The sequence below is a fragment of the Balaenoptera ricei genome, chromosome 16, assembly GCF_028023285.1.
Source record: "Balaenoptera ricei isolate mBalRic1 chromosome 16, mBalRic1.hap2, whole genome shotgun sequence".
Lineage (NCBI taxonomy): Eukaryota > Metazoa > Chordata > Mammalia > Artiodactyla > Balaenopteridae > Balaenoptera > Balaenoptera ricei.
The window spans coordinates 8,993,481-9,012,464 of NC_082654.1; positions in this window are offsets into that span (position 1 = coordinate 8,993,481).

The window sequence follows — 18,984 nt, forward strand, 5'->3', positions numbered from 1 at the left end:
GTGTGTGAGCAACTCTCTCTCCACACCAGAGGGGGGAGCTTTTCCCTCTCGGCCCTCAGTGGAGTCATCTGAGCTGAGCCCCTTGACCATCCCCGTGGTCCACATAGGGTTGTTGCCCTGGATGCCTCCCTTCGAGCTCCGATGTTCTTTGAGTCTGTGCTCCTTGTTTCAGTGCCTGAGGAATGACCCATTCTCCCTGAACCATCAATTCTCTTCTGCCACATGAAGGTGGCACAGTCATTACCATCGAAATCAGTGGAAGGATTTTCAACAGGAAGCAAGAGGATCTGATCAGATTTAATTTCTGGAAAGGTCACTTGAATAAGTTGAAGGATTTGTCAGAGAAGGGAGGGATAGAAAGCTGGAAAGTCCAATATCAAGGTGCTGGCAGATTTGGTGTCTGATGAGGGCCCTCTTCCTGGTTTGCAGACAGTCGCCTCCTTGCTGTATGTATCCTCATGTGGCAGAGAGAGGTCTCATGTCTCGTCTTATAAGGGCACTAACCCCTTCTTGCGGGCTCCACTCTCAGGACCTAATTACCTCCCCAAAGCCCCATCTTGAAATACGATTGCTTTGGGAATTGGGCTTCAACATATGAATTTGGTGGGGTCAGGAGGACACAATTCAGTCCATAGCAATAAGGAAGTGAGGATCCGGATAGGGTCAGAGCTGAGGGTCCCACAGGAGATCCTGTGCACCCAGAACTGCCCAGGTCATCCCAACCAGGCCTTAAATATGTGCTGCACTTTGGAAAGCACTTTCACACCTACCCTCCCACACCTTCCTAATGAGGCTATGATCAGGAATATTTAGGGACTTCCCTGGCGATCCAGTAGTTACGACTTCGCCTTCCAATGCAGGGGGTACGGGTTTGATCTCTTGTGGAGGAGCTAAGATCCCACATGCCTCACGGCCAAAAAAAACCAAAGCATAAAAGAGAAGCAATATTGTAACAAATTCAATAAAGACTTTAAAAATGGTCCACATCAGAAAAATCTTTTTTTAAAAAAAAGGAATATTTATTATTCCTTTTCAGAAAATAAACAAAAATATGAAGTCTCAAAAAAATTGAGCAACTTGCCTTCCTCTTCCTCATCCAGTCTGCCAAGTCTTTACCTTCCCTGAAAACTCGGCTCAAATCCATTTATTAGAAATTAGTACGAGGCCCTCAAATGCTGAGTCGGGCCAGATTGAGTTGAGGTCTTTACACAGGGCTCAGATTTCTTCTGAGAGGTCATGAAAGAAAACTCTCTCCTCTTGTTGTAGGTTATAATGGGCTTGAGAGGGAATGGGAATTCAGTTGAAGCATAGAATAATAGGTTTAGAATCAGACAGACCTTGCTTTAGATCCCAAATTGGCTGCTCGTGGGCTGTGTGAATTCTGGCAAGTATTTACCCCTAAGTCTTGGTCTCCTCATCTGAACCACAGTGATGATCCTGCCCACTTCTCAGGGCAGTTGTGAGGCCGAGATGAGGTCCTGTGTGAGGAGTACTCAGCATGGTATATCTGCCTAGTCCACGCTCAGTAAGTGGTAGCTGATCAGAGGTTATGGGGCGGACAGAGGGCAGGAGGGAGGTGACAGGGTGTCTTAGTTCAGGCTATCCTAACAAAAATACCATAGTCTGCTGCCTTAATAGCTCACATTTCCGGAGGCTGGAAGTCTGAGATCAGGGTTCTAGCAAGACCCTCTTCCTGCTTTATGATGGCCACCTTCTCACTCTATCCTCACTTGGCAGAAGGAGAAACTATCTGTGTCTCTTATAAGGGCACTACTTCCATTCAGGAGGGCTCCACCATCATGACCTACTCACCTCCCAAGGGCCCCACTTCCTAGTTCCATCACATCTGGGGTTAGGGCTTTGACATATGAAGTTTGAGTGGAGGGGGGACACAAACATTCACTCCATAACCCAGGAAAAGTGCTTGAAGCCTGGATTTGAGTCAATCCTGGCTGTCACTGGCACCTTTGTGGCTTGTCTGAGTCATGTCACCTCTCTAGAGCTCAATTGTCCTTGTTTCCTCATCCATAAAGTGAAGGGTTGCGCTAGACAGATCTAGCTCAAAAGTGCTGTGATTTTGTCGTGCCCTTTTCTCACCTCCCTGAAAAACTCCTATAGATTAGATAGAATTGAAAGAGGGGCGCATTCTCACACTTGCAGTTCATAAATGACCTTCCATGAGGCTGGTTCTCTCAGGAACGCCAGCCAGAAGGAAGTCATCCCAGGACATGAGTGCCCCAGTTTTCTTCCTAAATAGGCGGTCCAAAAGCAACGATATCTCTGAAGATTTCTCTCTGAAAGATGTAAGCATTTTCTAAAACTCTGAAAGGGCTATAATGATTGATCAGATAAACTGATTACCTGAAGTATGCAGGACCCTGTGATCTGTGTGGTTTGCACGCTGACACTCCCTGTGTGTATGCTGTTTTTCTGCAACATGGGGTGACTAAAATGCTGAACAGCTGAATTCAATTTGGCAAACATGTATGGAGCAACTACCATGTGTCAAACCCCCCATAAAGGGGCACAAGCTTGATTGAGATGTGGTCTCTCTCCTTGGGAACTTTACTGGCTAGGGCAGGAGTCAGACAAAGGCCACAAATAGCTTAAAGTCAAGTTGGAACAGGATGAGTGCTAGCACAGAGATAGAAAGCACCAGGTGAGATCTGAGAAAGTGGAGGTGAATTCTGAAGAGAGGGCATGGGGGGGAAGGGGAGCAGCTGTCTTGGAAAGTCTCATGGTTGGGGGAGGAGAGGCAGGTGGCATTGAATCCAGGTCTTTAAGATGGAGATGATTTCAACAAGCACAGATGGGAGGGGAGGAGAAGGCATTCCAGGTAGAGGGAACAGCATGTGCGAAGACCCAGAGACTTGCACGTGCAGGATGGGGCTGACGCATTTGCTGTGCATGGAGCATAGTTTGTGTGTGAGGAGGGGGGCAGTGGGAGTGAGAGTTAGCTGTAAAGGTGGGTTGGGTCCAAGTCATGAGACTCCTAATGTCAGGCTAGGGAGTTGGGATATTCTTGTGGCAGTGGGAAGCCAGAGAAGGTTTTGGAGCAAAAGCACTGTAGGATCAGAGCTGCAGTTCATGAAGATAAATCTGCCATCTGAGTGAGGCAGGATGGGAGCAGGGAGAGTCTGGTGCCTGGGAGACCAGGCAGGAGGTTATGGCTACAGTTTAGGGGAGAGGTTATGAGGTCTGAACCAGGAAAATGGCCATGAGAATGGAAGAGAGGGGCTGGATTTGAGATTCACTGAGAAGGCAGAGCCACAGGACCTGGTAACTAATTCGACGCAGGAGTCAGGGAGAGAGAAGAGTTGAACATGCTTGAGATTCCAATATCCTGGCAGATGATCATATATTGCTGAATTTCCACCATTCTAAGACAGTATCAATCTTGAAATGCACCATCAATTTAATAACAGTTTTTAGGCAAAAAAAAAAAAAGTAAGAAATCACTACATTAAACGTACAAACTAATTGTCATTCATATCCCAATTTCAGAGAAGTTAAATATAAAAGCATACATACCTTAGATCGAGGAAATACAATAATTGGGAGAACATAAGAGGAAAACCTGGTTTGAGGATGTAACAGATTAAATTGCTGTTCAAAATAAGTCAGCCATCCATGCGAAGATTTCACTTCCTACCCCACTGATATGGAGCTTGTCCCCAGACTTGCTTTTGGCCTTAGGCTGATGATTGTACTTGGCCGTCCCTTGTCAGGCTTGGCTATCTGATTTGCCTAGGCCAGTGGGATGGTAGCAGGCATATTGCAAGTAGAGGCTTGAAATGCGCTCGTACAGTGGACCTAGCCCTTTTATACCATAGAGATGGAGAGAATTCCCCTGGGGTAACTGCTGTCCTTTCATCTTGGGGCCCAGACTAAACAGACCTGGGCCCAACCCCTGATGCAAAGCCAAGTCCTGCTCGACACTCAGCTTGAAGTGGGTGACTATACACTTCAACTGTAGGTTTAATTCCCAGATTACCAAACCTAGAGATTAAGCCTAGTGATCAGGGCAAGGCTTTATTGAAAGACTGACATTTTTCTCGTCATCCTTTCATTAAAATGTCCTGGGTGCCTACTCTACGGCAGGTGCTGTACTAGGCATGTGTTGAATGAATCTTCTTACATTTCTGCAACACCACACTTGAGAAAGCAGAGGTTGACCAACCTGCCCAAGGACCCAAAGCCAGAAGGGGTGAGACTCTGAGATACGACCTCTGAGTACAGTCAGCCCTCTGCATCTGTGGGTTTCTGCAGCTCAACCAATCTTGGATAGAAAATATTCAGAAAAAAAATTTCCAGAAAGTTCCAAAAAGCAAAGTTTGAAGTTGCCGTTCTCCTGTAACTATTTACATAACATTTACGTTGTATTTACGGCTATTTATATAGCATTTACATTGTACTATGTGTTATAAGTAATCTAGAGATGATTTAAAGTATACAGAGAATGTGCATAAGTTATATGCAAATACTATGCCATTTTATATAAAGGACTTGAGCATCCTTAAATTTTGGTATCCGAGGGGGGTCCTGGAACCAATCCCCCATGGATACTGAGGGACGACTGTAGAGCCTTCTTTTCATAAGCCACTGCTGCCTTCCCTTATGCCCACAGCCTTATGCTCTCACTCCGAGCAGGAAATGGACCTCAATTTATTGAGATACCTACTTGCTGGGAATTGTCCTTCCCTCTCCCTCTCCCTCCCCATCCTCCATTCCCAGGAGCCATGTTTGTAGCACATGACAATGCCCACTGATTGGAAGTGTTTGGACATGTTTTACTAGCCACATGCACGATGAAGTGGAGGAAGTAGGTCTGGAGAAAGAGAAGCCCAGTAGAGAGGAGATGGCCTGACCCCTGGTGACTTTCTTATCCCTAGTCACACTCACCTCCTGAGGCCTGGCTGCATTTCTGTCTTGGGCTCTGTGTATCCTTATACTAAATTTCCCTTCTCTGCTTAGGCTAGCTTGAAAACTCATTCTCATTTATCTGTCAATTTGGAAAGAGTTTGACTGATTCTTTCTGAAGTGCATTCAAAAAAGAACTCACTAAAATATTTGTAGCATGTGTATTGAAAGACTAGGAGCCAGTCACGATGCTATGTTTCATGTGCTTTACCTGGCTTTCAGCCCACGCCCTTAAATTTTTACTATACCATGTCGCTGATAGAGGATACTTAGAAGTATAAAGCTATAAGCTTGGGATGTCATACCTCATAGGTAGCCTGGGTTTGGAGGCTCAGGGAGAATCTGCGCAGATGGAACCAGCAAAGAGCTCCCTGGCCCATCAAATCCCCACCATCGCCTTCTCTGTTAACCCAGCTGAGAGGCCTGAGGTTGTACAGATACCTCATGACTGTTTTCTCTCTCAGCAAATCTTGGTTGTGGCATTAAGATGTAGCCGCTATGCCCTTAATGCACAGGTGTTTTTAATCTACAAAGGGAGCAGGCCAGCATGACTACTCCAGGAAGCTATGTGTGTGTTGGCGAGGGGTGTTCACCAGCCACGCAGGAGCCTCTTGAGGTGGGAGAAGCTGCAGGATTTGGCTGGAGCAGGCGTCCCGCTGCATCTCCCTGCAAGACCGTGAGGTCTGCACAGAGGTAGGAGCAATGTGGCAGCGCCCATGACCTGGACGATCTCCCCTCTCTTCCCTGGGGACTAAGGTGACACAAAATGCTAGGGCGAGCATCCTTTGTCTTGAGGTGACCCCAGGCCCTCTGCTTCACCCACTGCTTCATAACCTTCTCCTTCATCTGCACCATAGCTCTGCTGGATGGGCTGTCCAGTGCATGAGGGAGGGGCGAAGGTGGCGTGCTCTGCCACCAGATTGCCTGGGTTTGAATCCTGTCCCTGCCACTTACCAGCCATGTGAATGTGGACAAAGTGCTTAACGGCTCTGTGCTTTAATATCCCCATCTGTAAAATGGGGATAATATGAGTATCTTCCTCCTAGAGCTGCTGAGAGGATCAAACGAGACAGTGTGTGGAAAGTGCCTGCACAGGAGTTTCCAGACACTCACTCCATAAACGCCAGCAGCTGGCGACAATTGGGATCGCTGCTACTATTTTGTCTACTTTGTAGGTGATGGCTCTGGGGCCAGAGAAGTCAAGAGGCTTGCCAAGGTCACTCAGCTAGACAGCAGTTATCCTTGGATGGGTTCCCCCAAAGCGGACCCTCAGGTAAGGATTTCTTGAGTAAAGCGGTGTTCCCAGGGGACCTGGGAAGAGAACGCAGAAGCGGAAGGGAAGGAAGCCTAGCCAGGTGCAATGCCAGGCCAAGTTCCGATCCCTAGTGGGGGCAACTCCCAAGTGACAGTTATGCCTCAGAGTGTCCTTGTCAGCGGCAAGGATGCTTGCTGAGCCTGTCATGTTCCTGCGCCTCCAGGCAATCTGGCCAAGGCCGCCATGCAGGGGACACAAACTCCTAGGCTTTTCCAGAAATCTGGCCAGTTGGGCAAAGTGGCTCCGGGAGCCTCAATGCAGTCCTCTGAAAAAGAGTCACGTGCTTGCAGTTGGAAGCAGAAGCACCCAAGGCAGTGCAGGGGCGGCGCAAGGCGGGCTGTGTGTGTGCAGGATCTGGGGGTCCGGCTGGAGTACCAGCACCATCCTACTCAGTGCGTGAAAGCAGGATCCCAATCTATGGCTCTGGATTTAAGTTCACTCCTCACCAGGCCCCTCCATCCCTTAAAGGACCTAATCCAGATAGACACGTTCCTCCCACGTGTGCCCTAGCGGGGCTATCAGCTGCTGCCCTGCTTTGGTGGGAACCCTGAAACAAGGGAGGCCATCCCCACTTGGAGGACAAAAGAAGGCCCTCTCCTCAATCTGCTTTTTGTCTTGGGAAATTTGTAGCAACCATTTCAGTTTAAACGTATGACAATTAAGTCGTTAAGAGTTTCAATGCCAAATTAATTACCCAGTAGAAAAGGGATCAATTGTGTAAATATATCATTTATGTAATGAGTCCTGGCTGTGATTTAGATGTCCAGATTGGTTTTTCTTCCAGCTTCTGTCCTGAAAACAAGTCTAGCCTTTGGGCCCAGGCCAAACAAACAGCCTCTATTAGGTCCGAAGGCAGAGCATTAAGTGGCCCAAACAGGCAGGTAGGGGCAGGTGATACAGGGGGGCCGAGATTGTGGGAAAATTGGAGCAATCTGAGCCAAATGAGCCAAGTTTGTCCTATTATTCTTCATGTCTCTGCAGAAAATTGCTCTTCAGAAACAGGGAGTGGAAGTTAAACATCCCCTTAAATGACACTTCAGGCATGGCCCATTCACCCCGCTCCCACCCCCAGCACCAGACACCGCAGTCCGCTTGTGACGGCCTTTCCTGAAAAAGGAGCCACCGTCAGGTTCCAGGACATGGCAGAGGCCCCCAAACATTTAACATTCTTGGGATCATCAGCAGTGGCCATCCAGCCTGTCGCCCGCCCACCCAGCCCAAGGGCCAGGTAGCAGTTTCACCGCGGCAGTTTTCCAGACAAGGCAGTAGGCGAGCTCTTCTGGTGGTGAAGCAATCACTGCTTCAAATTTTAAAAATTCGTTTAACTCTCTTTATTGAGTGTCCACTGTGTGTTATTGTGTCGGTCCCTCCCTCCCTGACACCCCCAGGCTCTCAACACACTGGGTTTATTTATCTTTTGGCACTGAGCAAGGGCCCACGGCTGTCCCCAGGATGCCTGAGAGCTGGAACTCCCCTGGGTCATCCAGTCTCCAGGGCCTGTACGGAGCCTGGCACCTAGGGGACCCTCAAATGTGTTTGCAGAATGTCACCCAGACTCAGGGGACTTGGCGTAGAGAGGGGTGTCTCTCTGCACAGTCTTCTCAGCCAGGTGCCCACCACCCCTGGATCTCCCAGGGAGTCCCCCTTCTCTGAGATACAACACCAGGCATCCCGGGCTTTCTCTAGTTCCTTCCTTTCCTCCTTCCTTCCTTGCTTCCTCCCTCCGTCCCTTCCTTCCTTTCTTCCTTCCCTCTGCATAGGGAATCACCCTGCCTCTACAGTCAAGAATTAGTATGGTGGAAAGCGAGCTGACCTGAGTTCCAGGCTCAGCTCCGTTTCCCAGAGGTGAGGGGGAGACCCTGAAGGGGTCATGCAAGGCTATTGCCTCCCTGAGACCTGGTTTCCTGATTTGAATAACAAGGCCATTAATTCGCGATTACAAGAGCCCCACCAGCCCAGCTGCCTCTGGGTGAACTGTATCCAAGATGCCCATCCTGGGGGGAGAGGGGCGGGAAGCTCCTGCTGGATCTTAGAGGGTGAAACTTGGAACATAAATGGTCCAGGAAGCCTTGGCCTTGGGGAAAATGAGATTGGAGGGGGGCAATTACGCATCAAATGCCATGTATTTGTCAGGAATTCATTGCTTAATTGATGCTTTATTGCTCCCACTGACACGTGTGATTGAAATGAAATTGCATCTACAGGGGAGGAAGTGAAATTTATTTCTGCTTGTATCTTAATAGGGGGAATAAAGTGTCGATTAAACAGTGAAGATGACATATATTTGATGTATGGTCTGAAGAAGGAATATTACTCACTAAAATGTTATTTTACAATTTACAGTTATGGAGCACCAGGCAGTAAGGAGAGGCACAGTTCACACATTTTCCATTATTTAAAAATAGCAAAAAAGTATCATTATTAAATAATACAAGAAAACTTCACTTTTAATAACATAGTAGAAGAATCGTACCAGCAACTCTTCTGTTGAGTTACCCGCTAATTAATAATAGGTATGGGGCAGGGGAACCAGGGAAGTAGAATGAGAAACGATATTGATACCTCTTTTCCCTGATCTTGAAAAGAGATGGACATGTAGCTCAGGAAGCCAGAATCATAGTAGGGGCTGCTTACTGAGCTCCTGGGTGCCAGGCTGAACCTGACCTTGATCCTAACCCTCAAAGTAACCCTGCTTTACAGGCAAGGAGACTGAGGCTTGGAGACCTGGCCAAAGGTCACACAGCAGATACGCAGCAAATCCAGGATTTGAACCCCGGTCAACCTGACCAAGTGTCCTCTCTTTCCTGTCTGTCAGAAGTTACTTAACAGGTGAGAAGCAGAAAGTTTTCCTGAATGCAGGGGAAAGGTGAGGGAGGAAGGAGTTTATGTGGATCAAAGGCCATCGGAAAGGAGTGGAGAGGAAGGAAACTGGAACCACAAGGAAGCACAGGGAAAGTTCTGAAAAAAGGCCACTGTGGACATCTAGCTGAGTTACGTGCCTTTCGTAAAGATGGCCTGTAGTTTAGAAGTTAGTTCTGTACCTGTACAGTTAAGCCTCTACATGCTTCATGAAAGAGACAGATTCTGTAAATGGGATGTCTGTATATCAAGTCATTTATATTTATTTTATTTTGCATTTATTTTTGTTATCAGATGAGAAGTTTAGGCCTTTTCAAAAGATATATGGCCTCATTATGCAACTAAAAGATGCCTATGAATACAAAAAAGCAATCAGAAAAATTCTTTGCTGTAAATATGATAGTTAATATTCTTAATGTGTAAAAAGTATTTATGCATCATTACAAAAATATTTAACCAGTACAGAGATCTAGGCAAAGAATGTAATCAACAAGTCTCAGACATAATGAACTGATTAGGGGTTACACTCTCTATCAAACAAATAAATGTAAATTAAAACAGCAATGAAATACTTTATTATTATTAAATTAACAGAACTAAGAGGAAGAGAATATTTAGTGCTGGCGAGGATGAAGAGAAATATTCTTACATATCACAGTTGGGACATAAATCAGTATAAGTTTTCCAGAAAATAATTTGTCAGTATGATTAAGATCTTTTAAAAAGTTTGAACTTGTGCCAATAGGTTCCCTTTAGAATTTATCCTAAAGAAATCATTATAAGTTTAAACACACACACACACACACACACACACACACACACACACACAGAGATATACATTCCACTGTTATTTGTAATACAATATGATCTAAAAAAGCAAATGCTTAAATAAGTTGGGTACAGGCAAACATACCTATATGTGATGGAATGTCACATAAGCCATGAAAAATGGTGTTTTGGGGGAATTCCCTGGAGGTCCAGTGGTTAGGACTCTGCGCTTTTGCTGCCGAGGGCCTGGGTTCGATCCCTAGTCGGGGAACTAAGATCCCACAAGCTGCGCAGCACGGCCCCCCAGAAAAGAAAGAAAAAAAATAGTGTTTTTGAAGTCTATTTAATGACAAGGAAAAGTTCTTATGATATAATCTTAATCAAAAAATTATGTTACAAAGCACAATATGGACACAATTTTCAAAAAACACTGTGTGTGTGTGTGTGTGTGTGTGTGTGTGTGTGTGTGTAGGAAAAGAAACTAAAAATATAATAAAACTTTCACAGTTCTTTTTTTAATGATGAGATAAAGGGTAATTTTATTTTAGACTTTGTACTTTTGCATAATTTTCAAATTCTCTACATTAAGCAAATATAATTTTTGCAATCAGAAAAAAAATTTTTTTTAAACAGCAAAGTGCATGTGAAATGAAACATTTAAAGGAAAGTATTCTGAGCATAAAGTATTTATGCTATTTGGAACAAATTACAAAATGAACACAAAAGAGTTTGTGTGGGTTTCTATTACGCATCAATTTGCTTTGAAATCTAAGGACAAAATGACTGTCAAGTAAATTCAAGTAAGTTTATTTGAACAAATAATAGTAGATTGGAAATTCACTGAATGGTGAAGCTGATGGCTGAGAATAAATTAACTGGCTGTGCTCTGACAAGACCAGCCAGCTCAGTCCAGCAGTGCGTGAGTCTACCCCCTGCAGAGTCTGTCTGAGGCTCAGACTCACCTGAGCGGGTTCATCTGTGTGCAGAGTATTTACTATTTTCGTAGCATGGTAGTTCCCAGATAAATGTACAATGGGATTTAGGATTTGGCTCATTTTAAAACTAGTGACCCCGGTGGTCTCTCTTTTACTAAGTTTATGTAGATGGAGTTGGAATTTTTTTGGTTTTTTTGTTTTTTGGCAGAAGGATGAGCAAGAATTCCGTTTTACTTACCTTGAAAGAACGATGAGAGAAGAGACATTTGTCTGGTGACTGATTTGGGGCCCTGATAAGGAGAGAGACTGGGAACATAAAGTGAGGCAACTGTTTTCACAGAGAATTTGAGAGACCCTGGGCTCAGGCACGGGGAGGGAAGCCAGTCTTGTGCCTCATCACAGAGGGGACAGCCAGCACCCCCAAGCACTGGCTCAGGGTGGACCCCAATACATGTGGTGGTGGGATTTGGCAGAAAGAACTTCTTTGCAAGGACATGGGGCTATTCAAGAAGAGTTGGGAAGGCTGGAGATCTGACTCAGAAAAGAGCAGCAGCCAAAGGAGTCTAGACATGGCGAACACAAAGTCCTGCCAGAACTTTCTAGCTGGAGCTGGCTGCTGCCGAAGCAACCAGCATAAGACCTCACCAGCATGGCCACCAGCCTCTGCTGGGAACACCCAGTTAACTGTCCTGCTTCCTCCCAAGATGCACAGTCCTGGCAGGAGCATCAGATTGGTCAAGCCCAGGTCACAAGCCATGTTCGTGCTGCCAGGGGTGGGGAGATAGGTTTGCCCCACCTCGGTAGCTTCTGAGCAGAAGCGAACCTCTGTCTCCACCTCCAAGATCTGTGCAACGGTGGGAGTTCCCTGTATGAGGCTGGTGTTCCCACGCTCTGTGGCCAAGACACAGCAAACGTCCACTACACAACCTTGAGATGGTGTGGAGAGGATTAACTGAGAAAATGAGTATGAAGACCTTGGCACAAAGCCTGGAACACAGTATGGGCTCATTAATGTGTGCTATGATCATTATTATAATATTTATTATTATTGTTGTTGTTGTTTTTGGCCGTGGGATCTTAGTTTCCCGACTAGGGATTGAACCTGGGCACCAGCAGGGAAAGTGCCGAGTCCTAACCACTGGACCACTGGGGAATTCCCTATTTATTATTATTTTAATAATTATTAAACATGAGACCTAGACTTGACCCACTGATGAAACTCCCAGGAACTCTGACTCCTGGGAGAGTAATGCAAGTTTTGTGCAAAGGCAGTAGTGCTATTTAGTGGAATTCTAAAGTGACAGCTTTTGCATAGAAAACATTCCATTCAGAAGGAGGAATAATCAACAATATCTGCTCAATAAAGATCTCATCAGTAACCAATATTGGTAACCATGTGCCCTGAGCTCCACAGAACAGCTTGCATGGATGTCTTTGGATCCTCAGGTTGTTCAGGAAGATCCTCAGATTGTATTTGGGGCAGAGGCTGCTGGAGGCCTCTCCCAGCACCTTCTCTCCTCCTCCTGGTAACAGACCCCAGTTTTTAGAGGGCACTTTGCTGCCTGGACTAAAGGACTTCCTTGCAGCTAGGAGAGTCCATGCAATCGGATTTTAGCCAAACAGGTCTAGGCAGAAGTGTCGTAAGCATGTCAGGAAATCTGCATAAGGTTTCTTTCTGTGCAGCCAAATCCTCCCCAGCACAGCCTTACCATCTTCCTCTCTGTTTGATGGATGGGAAGCTGGGCCACGGAGGGATGAAGCAACACATTCGGATGCCATGAAATCCCAGGGCTGATGAAGTCAGGTCCTCCCACCTGGAGAACTACGTTCTCTTCAATGTACCATTCTATCTTGCCTTTTGAAAAGTCAACATTATTGAGGTACAATTTGCATACCATCAAAATGTAGCAAAGCGTACAGTTCGATAACTTTTGTCAAATGCATACACCCGTGTAAGCCCCACCATGTCAAGAGAGAGCATTTCCATTTGCCCAGAGAGCTCCCTGCTGCTTCTCTGCAATTGCCCTCCCTGCCCCAGCCTCAGGCCACCACTGACCTTCTTTCTGTCACTATGGATTAGTTTGCCCGTTCTAGGATTTCATATAAATGGACTCATGTGTTATCTATTCTTTTGTGTCTGGCTTCTTTGGCTCAGCAGAATGTTTTGGACGTTGATTCAAATTGTTGCCGGTATCAGTAGCTCATTTGTTTTTCTTGCTGACTAGTACCCCACTCTTTATCTATTCACCTGTTGATTCATATTTGGGTTGCTCCCAGGTTAGGGCCACTATGAATATTTTTGTGTAAGTCTGTGTGGACATATGTGTTCATTTTTCTTGAGTAAGTGCTCAGGAGTGGAGTTGCTGGGTCCACAGGGTAGGATTATGTTTAAGTTTATATGGAAGTGCCAAACAGTTTTTAGAAGTGTTCCATGGTATTTTGCCTTTTTAAAAACTGGTTTTGAAACTCTGATTTTTAAACAAGGTAATTTTGAAATACCTGATTTATTTAGATGAGGTTCAACTTATGCCCCTCAGGGTGACCTGCTGTGAGACACATAGTCCCTTAGATCCCAAAGATCAGGTTTGAAATCTGCTATGGACTGAATGTTTGTGTTCCCCGTTAAATCCGTATGTTGAAGCCCTAACCTTCAATGTGGTGGTATTAAGGGGTGGGGCCTTTGGGAGATAATCAGGTTTGGGTAAGTTCAAATCCCATCCCAGTGATGGGATTAGTGCCCTTGTATGGAGAGGAGGAGACCAGAACCCTCTTCTTCTCTCTCTCTCTCCTTCTCCCACATGTGGAGACATGGCTGAGAAGGCAGCTGTCTACAAGCCAGGAAGGGGGCTCTCACCGGAACCCAACCATGCCCTCACCTTGATCTGGGACTTCAAGCCTTCAGAAGTGTGAGAAATAAATTTCTGTTGTTTCAGCCACTCAGTGCATGGGCTTTTGTTATAGCAGCCCAATCTGACTACGACAAAAATCCTCGTTCAGCCTCTGAATGTGACCTTGAACAAGTTACTTTACCTCAATGAGAATTAGCTTCTTCAGCTATAACGTGGCTAACAGTAATAATATCCACCTCACCTAGTTGTTAGGATTCAGTGAGATACTATTTGTGGAAATTCCTGGCACATCATGGTTGCTTGTAATCTTGACATTAGCTTTATGATGAGGGCTTTTACTGGAGAATAAGGTATCTTTTGTACCCTACAGTTGGAGAGCAATCTATCATCACATTTTATAAGTTGTAGAAATAAGTCCTTTCAAATGGATTTGCTTCAATAGTTCATATTAGAATTGTTGACACTTCTTGGAGTCATCATAGTCTAGATGGCTGTGCGTAACTCAGCAGGTGGGAAGGCTGTTGACAACATTAATTGTTTCATAAATAGTGTCAGGATGGGATTTTTTTCCCCCTCTGGCTTAAACCAAGTTACTGAAAAACCGATACTGTGCCATATGTTTCTACTTTTCCTGGCACACAAACCAGATATTTTACAGACAGGGATGGGTAATAAAAGGCAAGTATTCACTCAAGTCACATGTTTGATTCTCCATCAAAGAAAAACAGCCATAACCATCCCGATTCCACTGAAATTTTATCAGAATTAGTTGTAAATCTCAGACATTGGAGACAGCACCTTAAGTAGAAATGGCTATAGAACTAAGAAAACCCCCTGACCCCTTCTAGGTAGGTAATATGTCAAGTAAAATTTGGAATATGTGCCCCTTTTTTCATTGGCTTTCAGTATAGGAAATAAGTTAGGTGAAATAAATTTGACATTTGGAAAACCAAAGAATTGTCACCATTTATTGTAAGGGTAAATCTGGGACCGGTAAGAATTTTTAATAGTTGAATTGTTCCGGGTAGATGGCCCCGAGGAGGGCTGACTGGCTTCCCAATGGACCTGTGAATTGCATCATGTATATATATGCAACCTAAGTATATTCCCCAATAACTGGAGAGTGAGAGAGATTGATTCTGCCTGAGCTTGTGCCCGGGCGGAGTGTGGGATCCAAGACCTGACCCTGTTCTTGCTTCCAAAGTCTTGTTGCTATGCCCCTCTCCAAGTGAGAATCAGAGCAAAGTCGAGTGTGACTCTAGGATTTCAAGTTTTGTCTTCTTTATACCCCCGGCCCCCCCAATGCCAACCTACTGTTTCATGATGGCGCTCTGCCTCAAGCCCCAGGAAGACCCTTGTGCCCAAGCTGGGCTTGCTGGGAGATGACATGTCAGTCTCCCAAGTGGCAGATAACATGGCATGGATACTACACTTAAGGCTGATTTAAAGAACTTTCCAACCTAGGAGCAGGACAGGAGTAAAGACACAGAGGTAAAGAATGGACTTGAGGACATGGGGAGGGGAAAAGGTAAACTGGGATAAAGTGAGAGAGTGGCATGGACATATATACACTACCAAATGTAAAACAGATAGCTAGTGGGAAGCAGCTACATTGCACGGGGAGATCAGCTCGGTGCTTTGCGACCACCTAGAGGGGTGGGATAGGGAGGGTGGGAGGGAGACGCAAGAGGGAGGGGATATGGGGATATATGTATGCATATAGCTGATTCACTTTGTTATACAGCAGAAACTAACACACCATTGTAAAGCAATTATACTCCAATAAAGATGTTAAAAATAATAATAAAATAAAAGTAGTTTTTAAAAGAAAAAAAAAATAAAGAACTTTCCAGAGTGATTTTGTCACTTGACACCACACTCATTTTGGATTTCTGCCTTCGCTCCTCTGCCTGGAAGGGCTGCTGGCTCTCCCACTAATTCGGAGGCACAATCCAAATCCAGCCTCTGTCTACAGCCCCCCACCCCCACCCCAGTGACCACAGGACACCCCCATCTCCTCCAGGGGAAGGCTAGGGACCTGTCCGTACTGGGGTGGCGTATGTTCTTGGAAGGTGAGCTTTGGAGCTGGAAGGGCCCTCGCACATGATCACTGTGCTGCTTCCCTCAGCCATGAGGCTCCGTCTCATAAAGGCAAACACAGACCCACAGCAGATGAAACAGACAGGAGGGGAGCTGCCCCCGGAAGCTGGGGCGCGGTGCGGTTCACAAAAACCCACCATTTTACCAACGAGAAAATGTGCCTGCGGTTTCACATTTCCGACATTTTTAAGCAGAATATGGTGCAATTGCAAACATTTAATTTTTTTCTGGAAGAAATTACTAGAAACTGTTGACAGTGATTCCTTTTGTGGGAGGGGCTGGGGGAGCGGTAGCTTTTGCTCTCTTTTTAATACCTTTTCATTTAAGAGGCAGTAGAACATAACGTTACACTAAAGGGCGCTAGAGATGGGCTGTTGTCTTCAAAACCCGGGGCTGCCCCTCGGTACCCGGGGAACCTTGGCCACAACGCTCACGTTCCCTGAGTGTCCATTTCCTCATCCACAAGCAGGGATAATGGCCGTGTCTGCCTGGCACAATTTTTGTATACTGAGAACCACATGAGTGCTCTATAAGTATTAGCTACTTCTCTCTTCTTCCTGAACTTTCTGAGTATACCTACCCCCTTTATTTTAAAGAGCTCAATATGTAATATCTATTCAATAAGACTATTGAATTTTCTTCTTTATAATGTCCTCTATTTATAAAATCCTAGTAAGTATTTCACAAAATAAAACATAATTGCCTCAACGTTTGTGCAAGAGATGCCCACACAAGAGGAGGGACTAGAGAATTGGGGAGGGCAAACATCTCTCCGGGGTCACAGAGGCAGAAACCAAATAGGAGGTGCTGGGCGCCCAGGCTCTCTGGGCCGTGCTGTCTTGCTGCCCCATTTCGGCTGGGCCTCTGCTAGTCTCATCAGCTCCTCTGGAGATGTGCTAGCTGCGTGAAGTATCTCTGAGGTCATTAGTCTGGAAAGGATTCTTTCTAGAAGGAATCAGGCCCTCTGCCCCCCACCTCTGACAAGGCTGCTGAAACTTTTTTTTCTTTAACTTACATTTTAATTAAGAAAGTCACTCTTTGGTGAAAATTGCAAGATTCTTGTACTTAAGAATCAATAAAATGTGCACAGTCTAAAAGGAGATTAATAACGGCCAAACTCTCTATTTTGGGTGCAATTATTTATTCATCAAAGAAAACCAGCTGCTTAAAACCATAATCCATCCTGAACGCCTAGGACACTTCCACTTCAATTCTGTTGTTAAAATTCCCTTCTATTGCTCCATCTGGTGTTAAATATAAAAAGCAGGAAGGCTCATTCTCTACCTGCATACATTTTAAATAAGAATTTCAACATTATCTTGTCCATTTAAAATAATTGTATGAAAATGTGAAGAAATATGATCTTGTAAAAGCTGCAGTCTGACGCACCCAGGGAGCGAGCGAGAAAGAGCAAAGCCGCTATTATTTAAAATTCATGGAGACCATGGCAAGATGGATCGCAAGAAATTCCTTCCCGAGACTGGGCAGGCAGGAGGCTGAGGCCTGGCCGGGGGCTCAGCCAAGACCCCAGACCCTGAAAAGGCCCAGGGGCATTCACTGCCTCAGCCTGGACAGAGACGGGCCAGAGACGGGCCCTGGGCAAGCAGCAGGACCTGGGTTCTTGCACGGCAAGAAGGCCGGCCTTGGGGAAGAAAGGGAGAACCAGCGTCTCTGGGCTCTGGGCACGGTTGAGCCTCGTTTTGTAGGGCGGGGCAGGTGGAGGCTGGCTTGTGGGGCAGGAAGCTCAGGCCAGGGCTGAGGACCCGAAGGGAGGGGACGTAACAACCCCCTGCTCAGGGCTTCAGCTGGAGTTTGAATCATCTACCATCTCGCGGTTATAATCACTGCTCCCAAAGGGAAAAAGTAGCCGAGATCCCAGTATTTCCCTTCACCTGTGTCTGGACCTCCCAGCTGGCCTCTGCAGTGAGGGGTCCTGGACTGAGCCGGGGACTTTGGGCTCAATTCTGCTCTTTTCTTTCTGTGTGATTGCATTAGTTTCTTATGGCTGCTCTTACAAAGCACCACAAATTTAGTGGCCTAAAACAGCACAACTTTATTATCTTACAGCTCTGCGGTTCAGAAGTCCAAAATGAGTCTCATCAGGATAAAATCGAGGTGTCTTCGGGGCTGGATTTCTTCTGGACGCTCCGGGGGGAATGTGTTTGCTGGCCTTTTCCGGCTCCTAGAAGCTGCTCATAGCCCTCGTCTCACAGTTCCTTCCTCCCTCTTCAAAGCCAGCAAGGAAGGGGTGAGCCCTTCTCTGCCACTCTGCCTCTCCTGTCTCCCTCTTTCTCCTAGAGGGACACTTGTCATCACAAGGATCATGCAGGACCCTCTCTCCAGCTCAAAATCCTTAACTTCATCACATCTGCAAAGTCCCCCTTGCCGTGAAGGTAAATATTCCCAGGTTTGGGGGATCAGGATATGCACATGTTTGGGAGCCATCATTCTGCCCACACGGTTACCTTGGACACGTCTCTTGGCCTTTCTGGGCCTCAGATTCTTTATTCTAAGGTGGAACTGTAAATAGTACCTTATGCTGTTTGCGTGAGGGTCCAAGGAGCTACGGTAATAAGTGTGCTTTGTAATCTGTTAAATTCCTTACAGAGAGAAGATATTTTTGGTGCATTTAAAGAAACTCAGTTAAAAAGTCCTCTGTCAGAGGGGACACGCACAGATGGATTCTGCTGAATTGCATTTAACATTTTTTCCCCTCCCTAAATCAGTGCGTGTTCGCAGGCAGCTCAGTTCCTGCTGGGTCCAAAACCTCAGACTGGGAGTAAACTCGGAATTCTAGGGGGTCCTATATGTGCACCTTCAGCCAGCACATTTCCACTCACACTGTTTGCTTGTTGGTCCCCAGATGGAGTCCAGGACAGAGCTGGCCCCATGCATGTAGAAAGAAGGAATCCGTGAGACCAAGGCTCTGTAGTCGTGATTGGTGAAGCAAGCCCGGGACCCTGCCGATGGGAAGAAGAGGCCTGGGGTGTGCGGGCCAGCTCCGCTGTTTGTGGTTGACCTTGGGCGGGTCACTCACGGGCTGCACCTCCACTTCCCCGTTGGCCACATTATGATGGGAGGTAGTGGTCCCCACCCCTGGCCACTCATTAGCATCATCAAGACTGTGTTTGGCAGATGAAGCCCCCGAGGCCTGAATTTCAACATTGATTTGGGTGCAGGCTGTGGTTTGATAATCCCCAAAGTCCTGTCATCACCAGTTCCAGGAATCTATATCTAG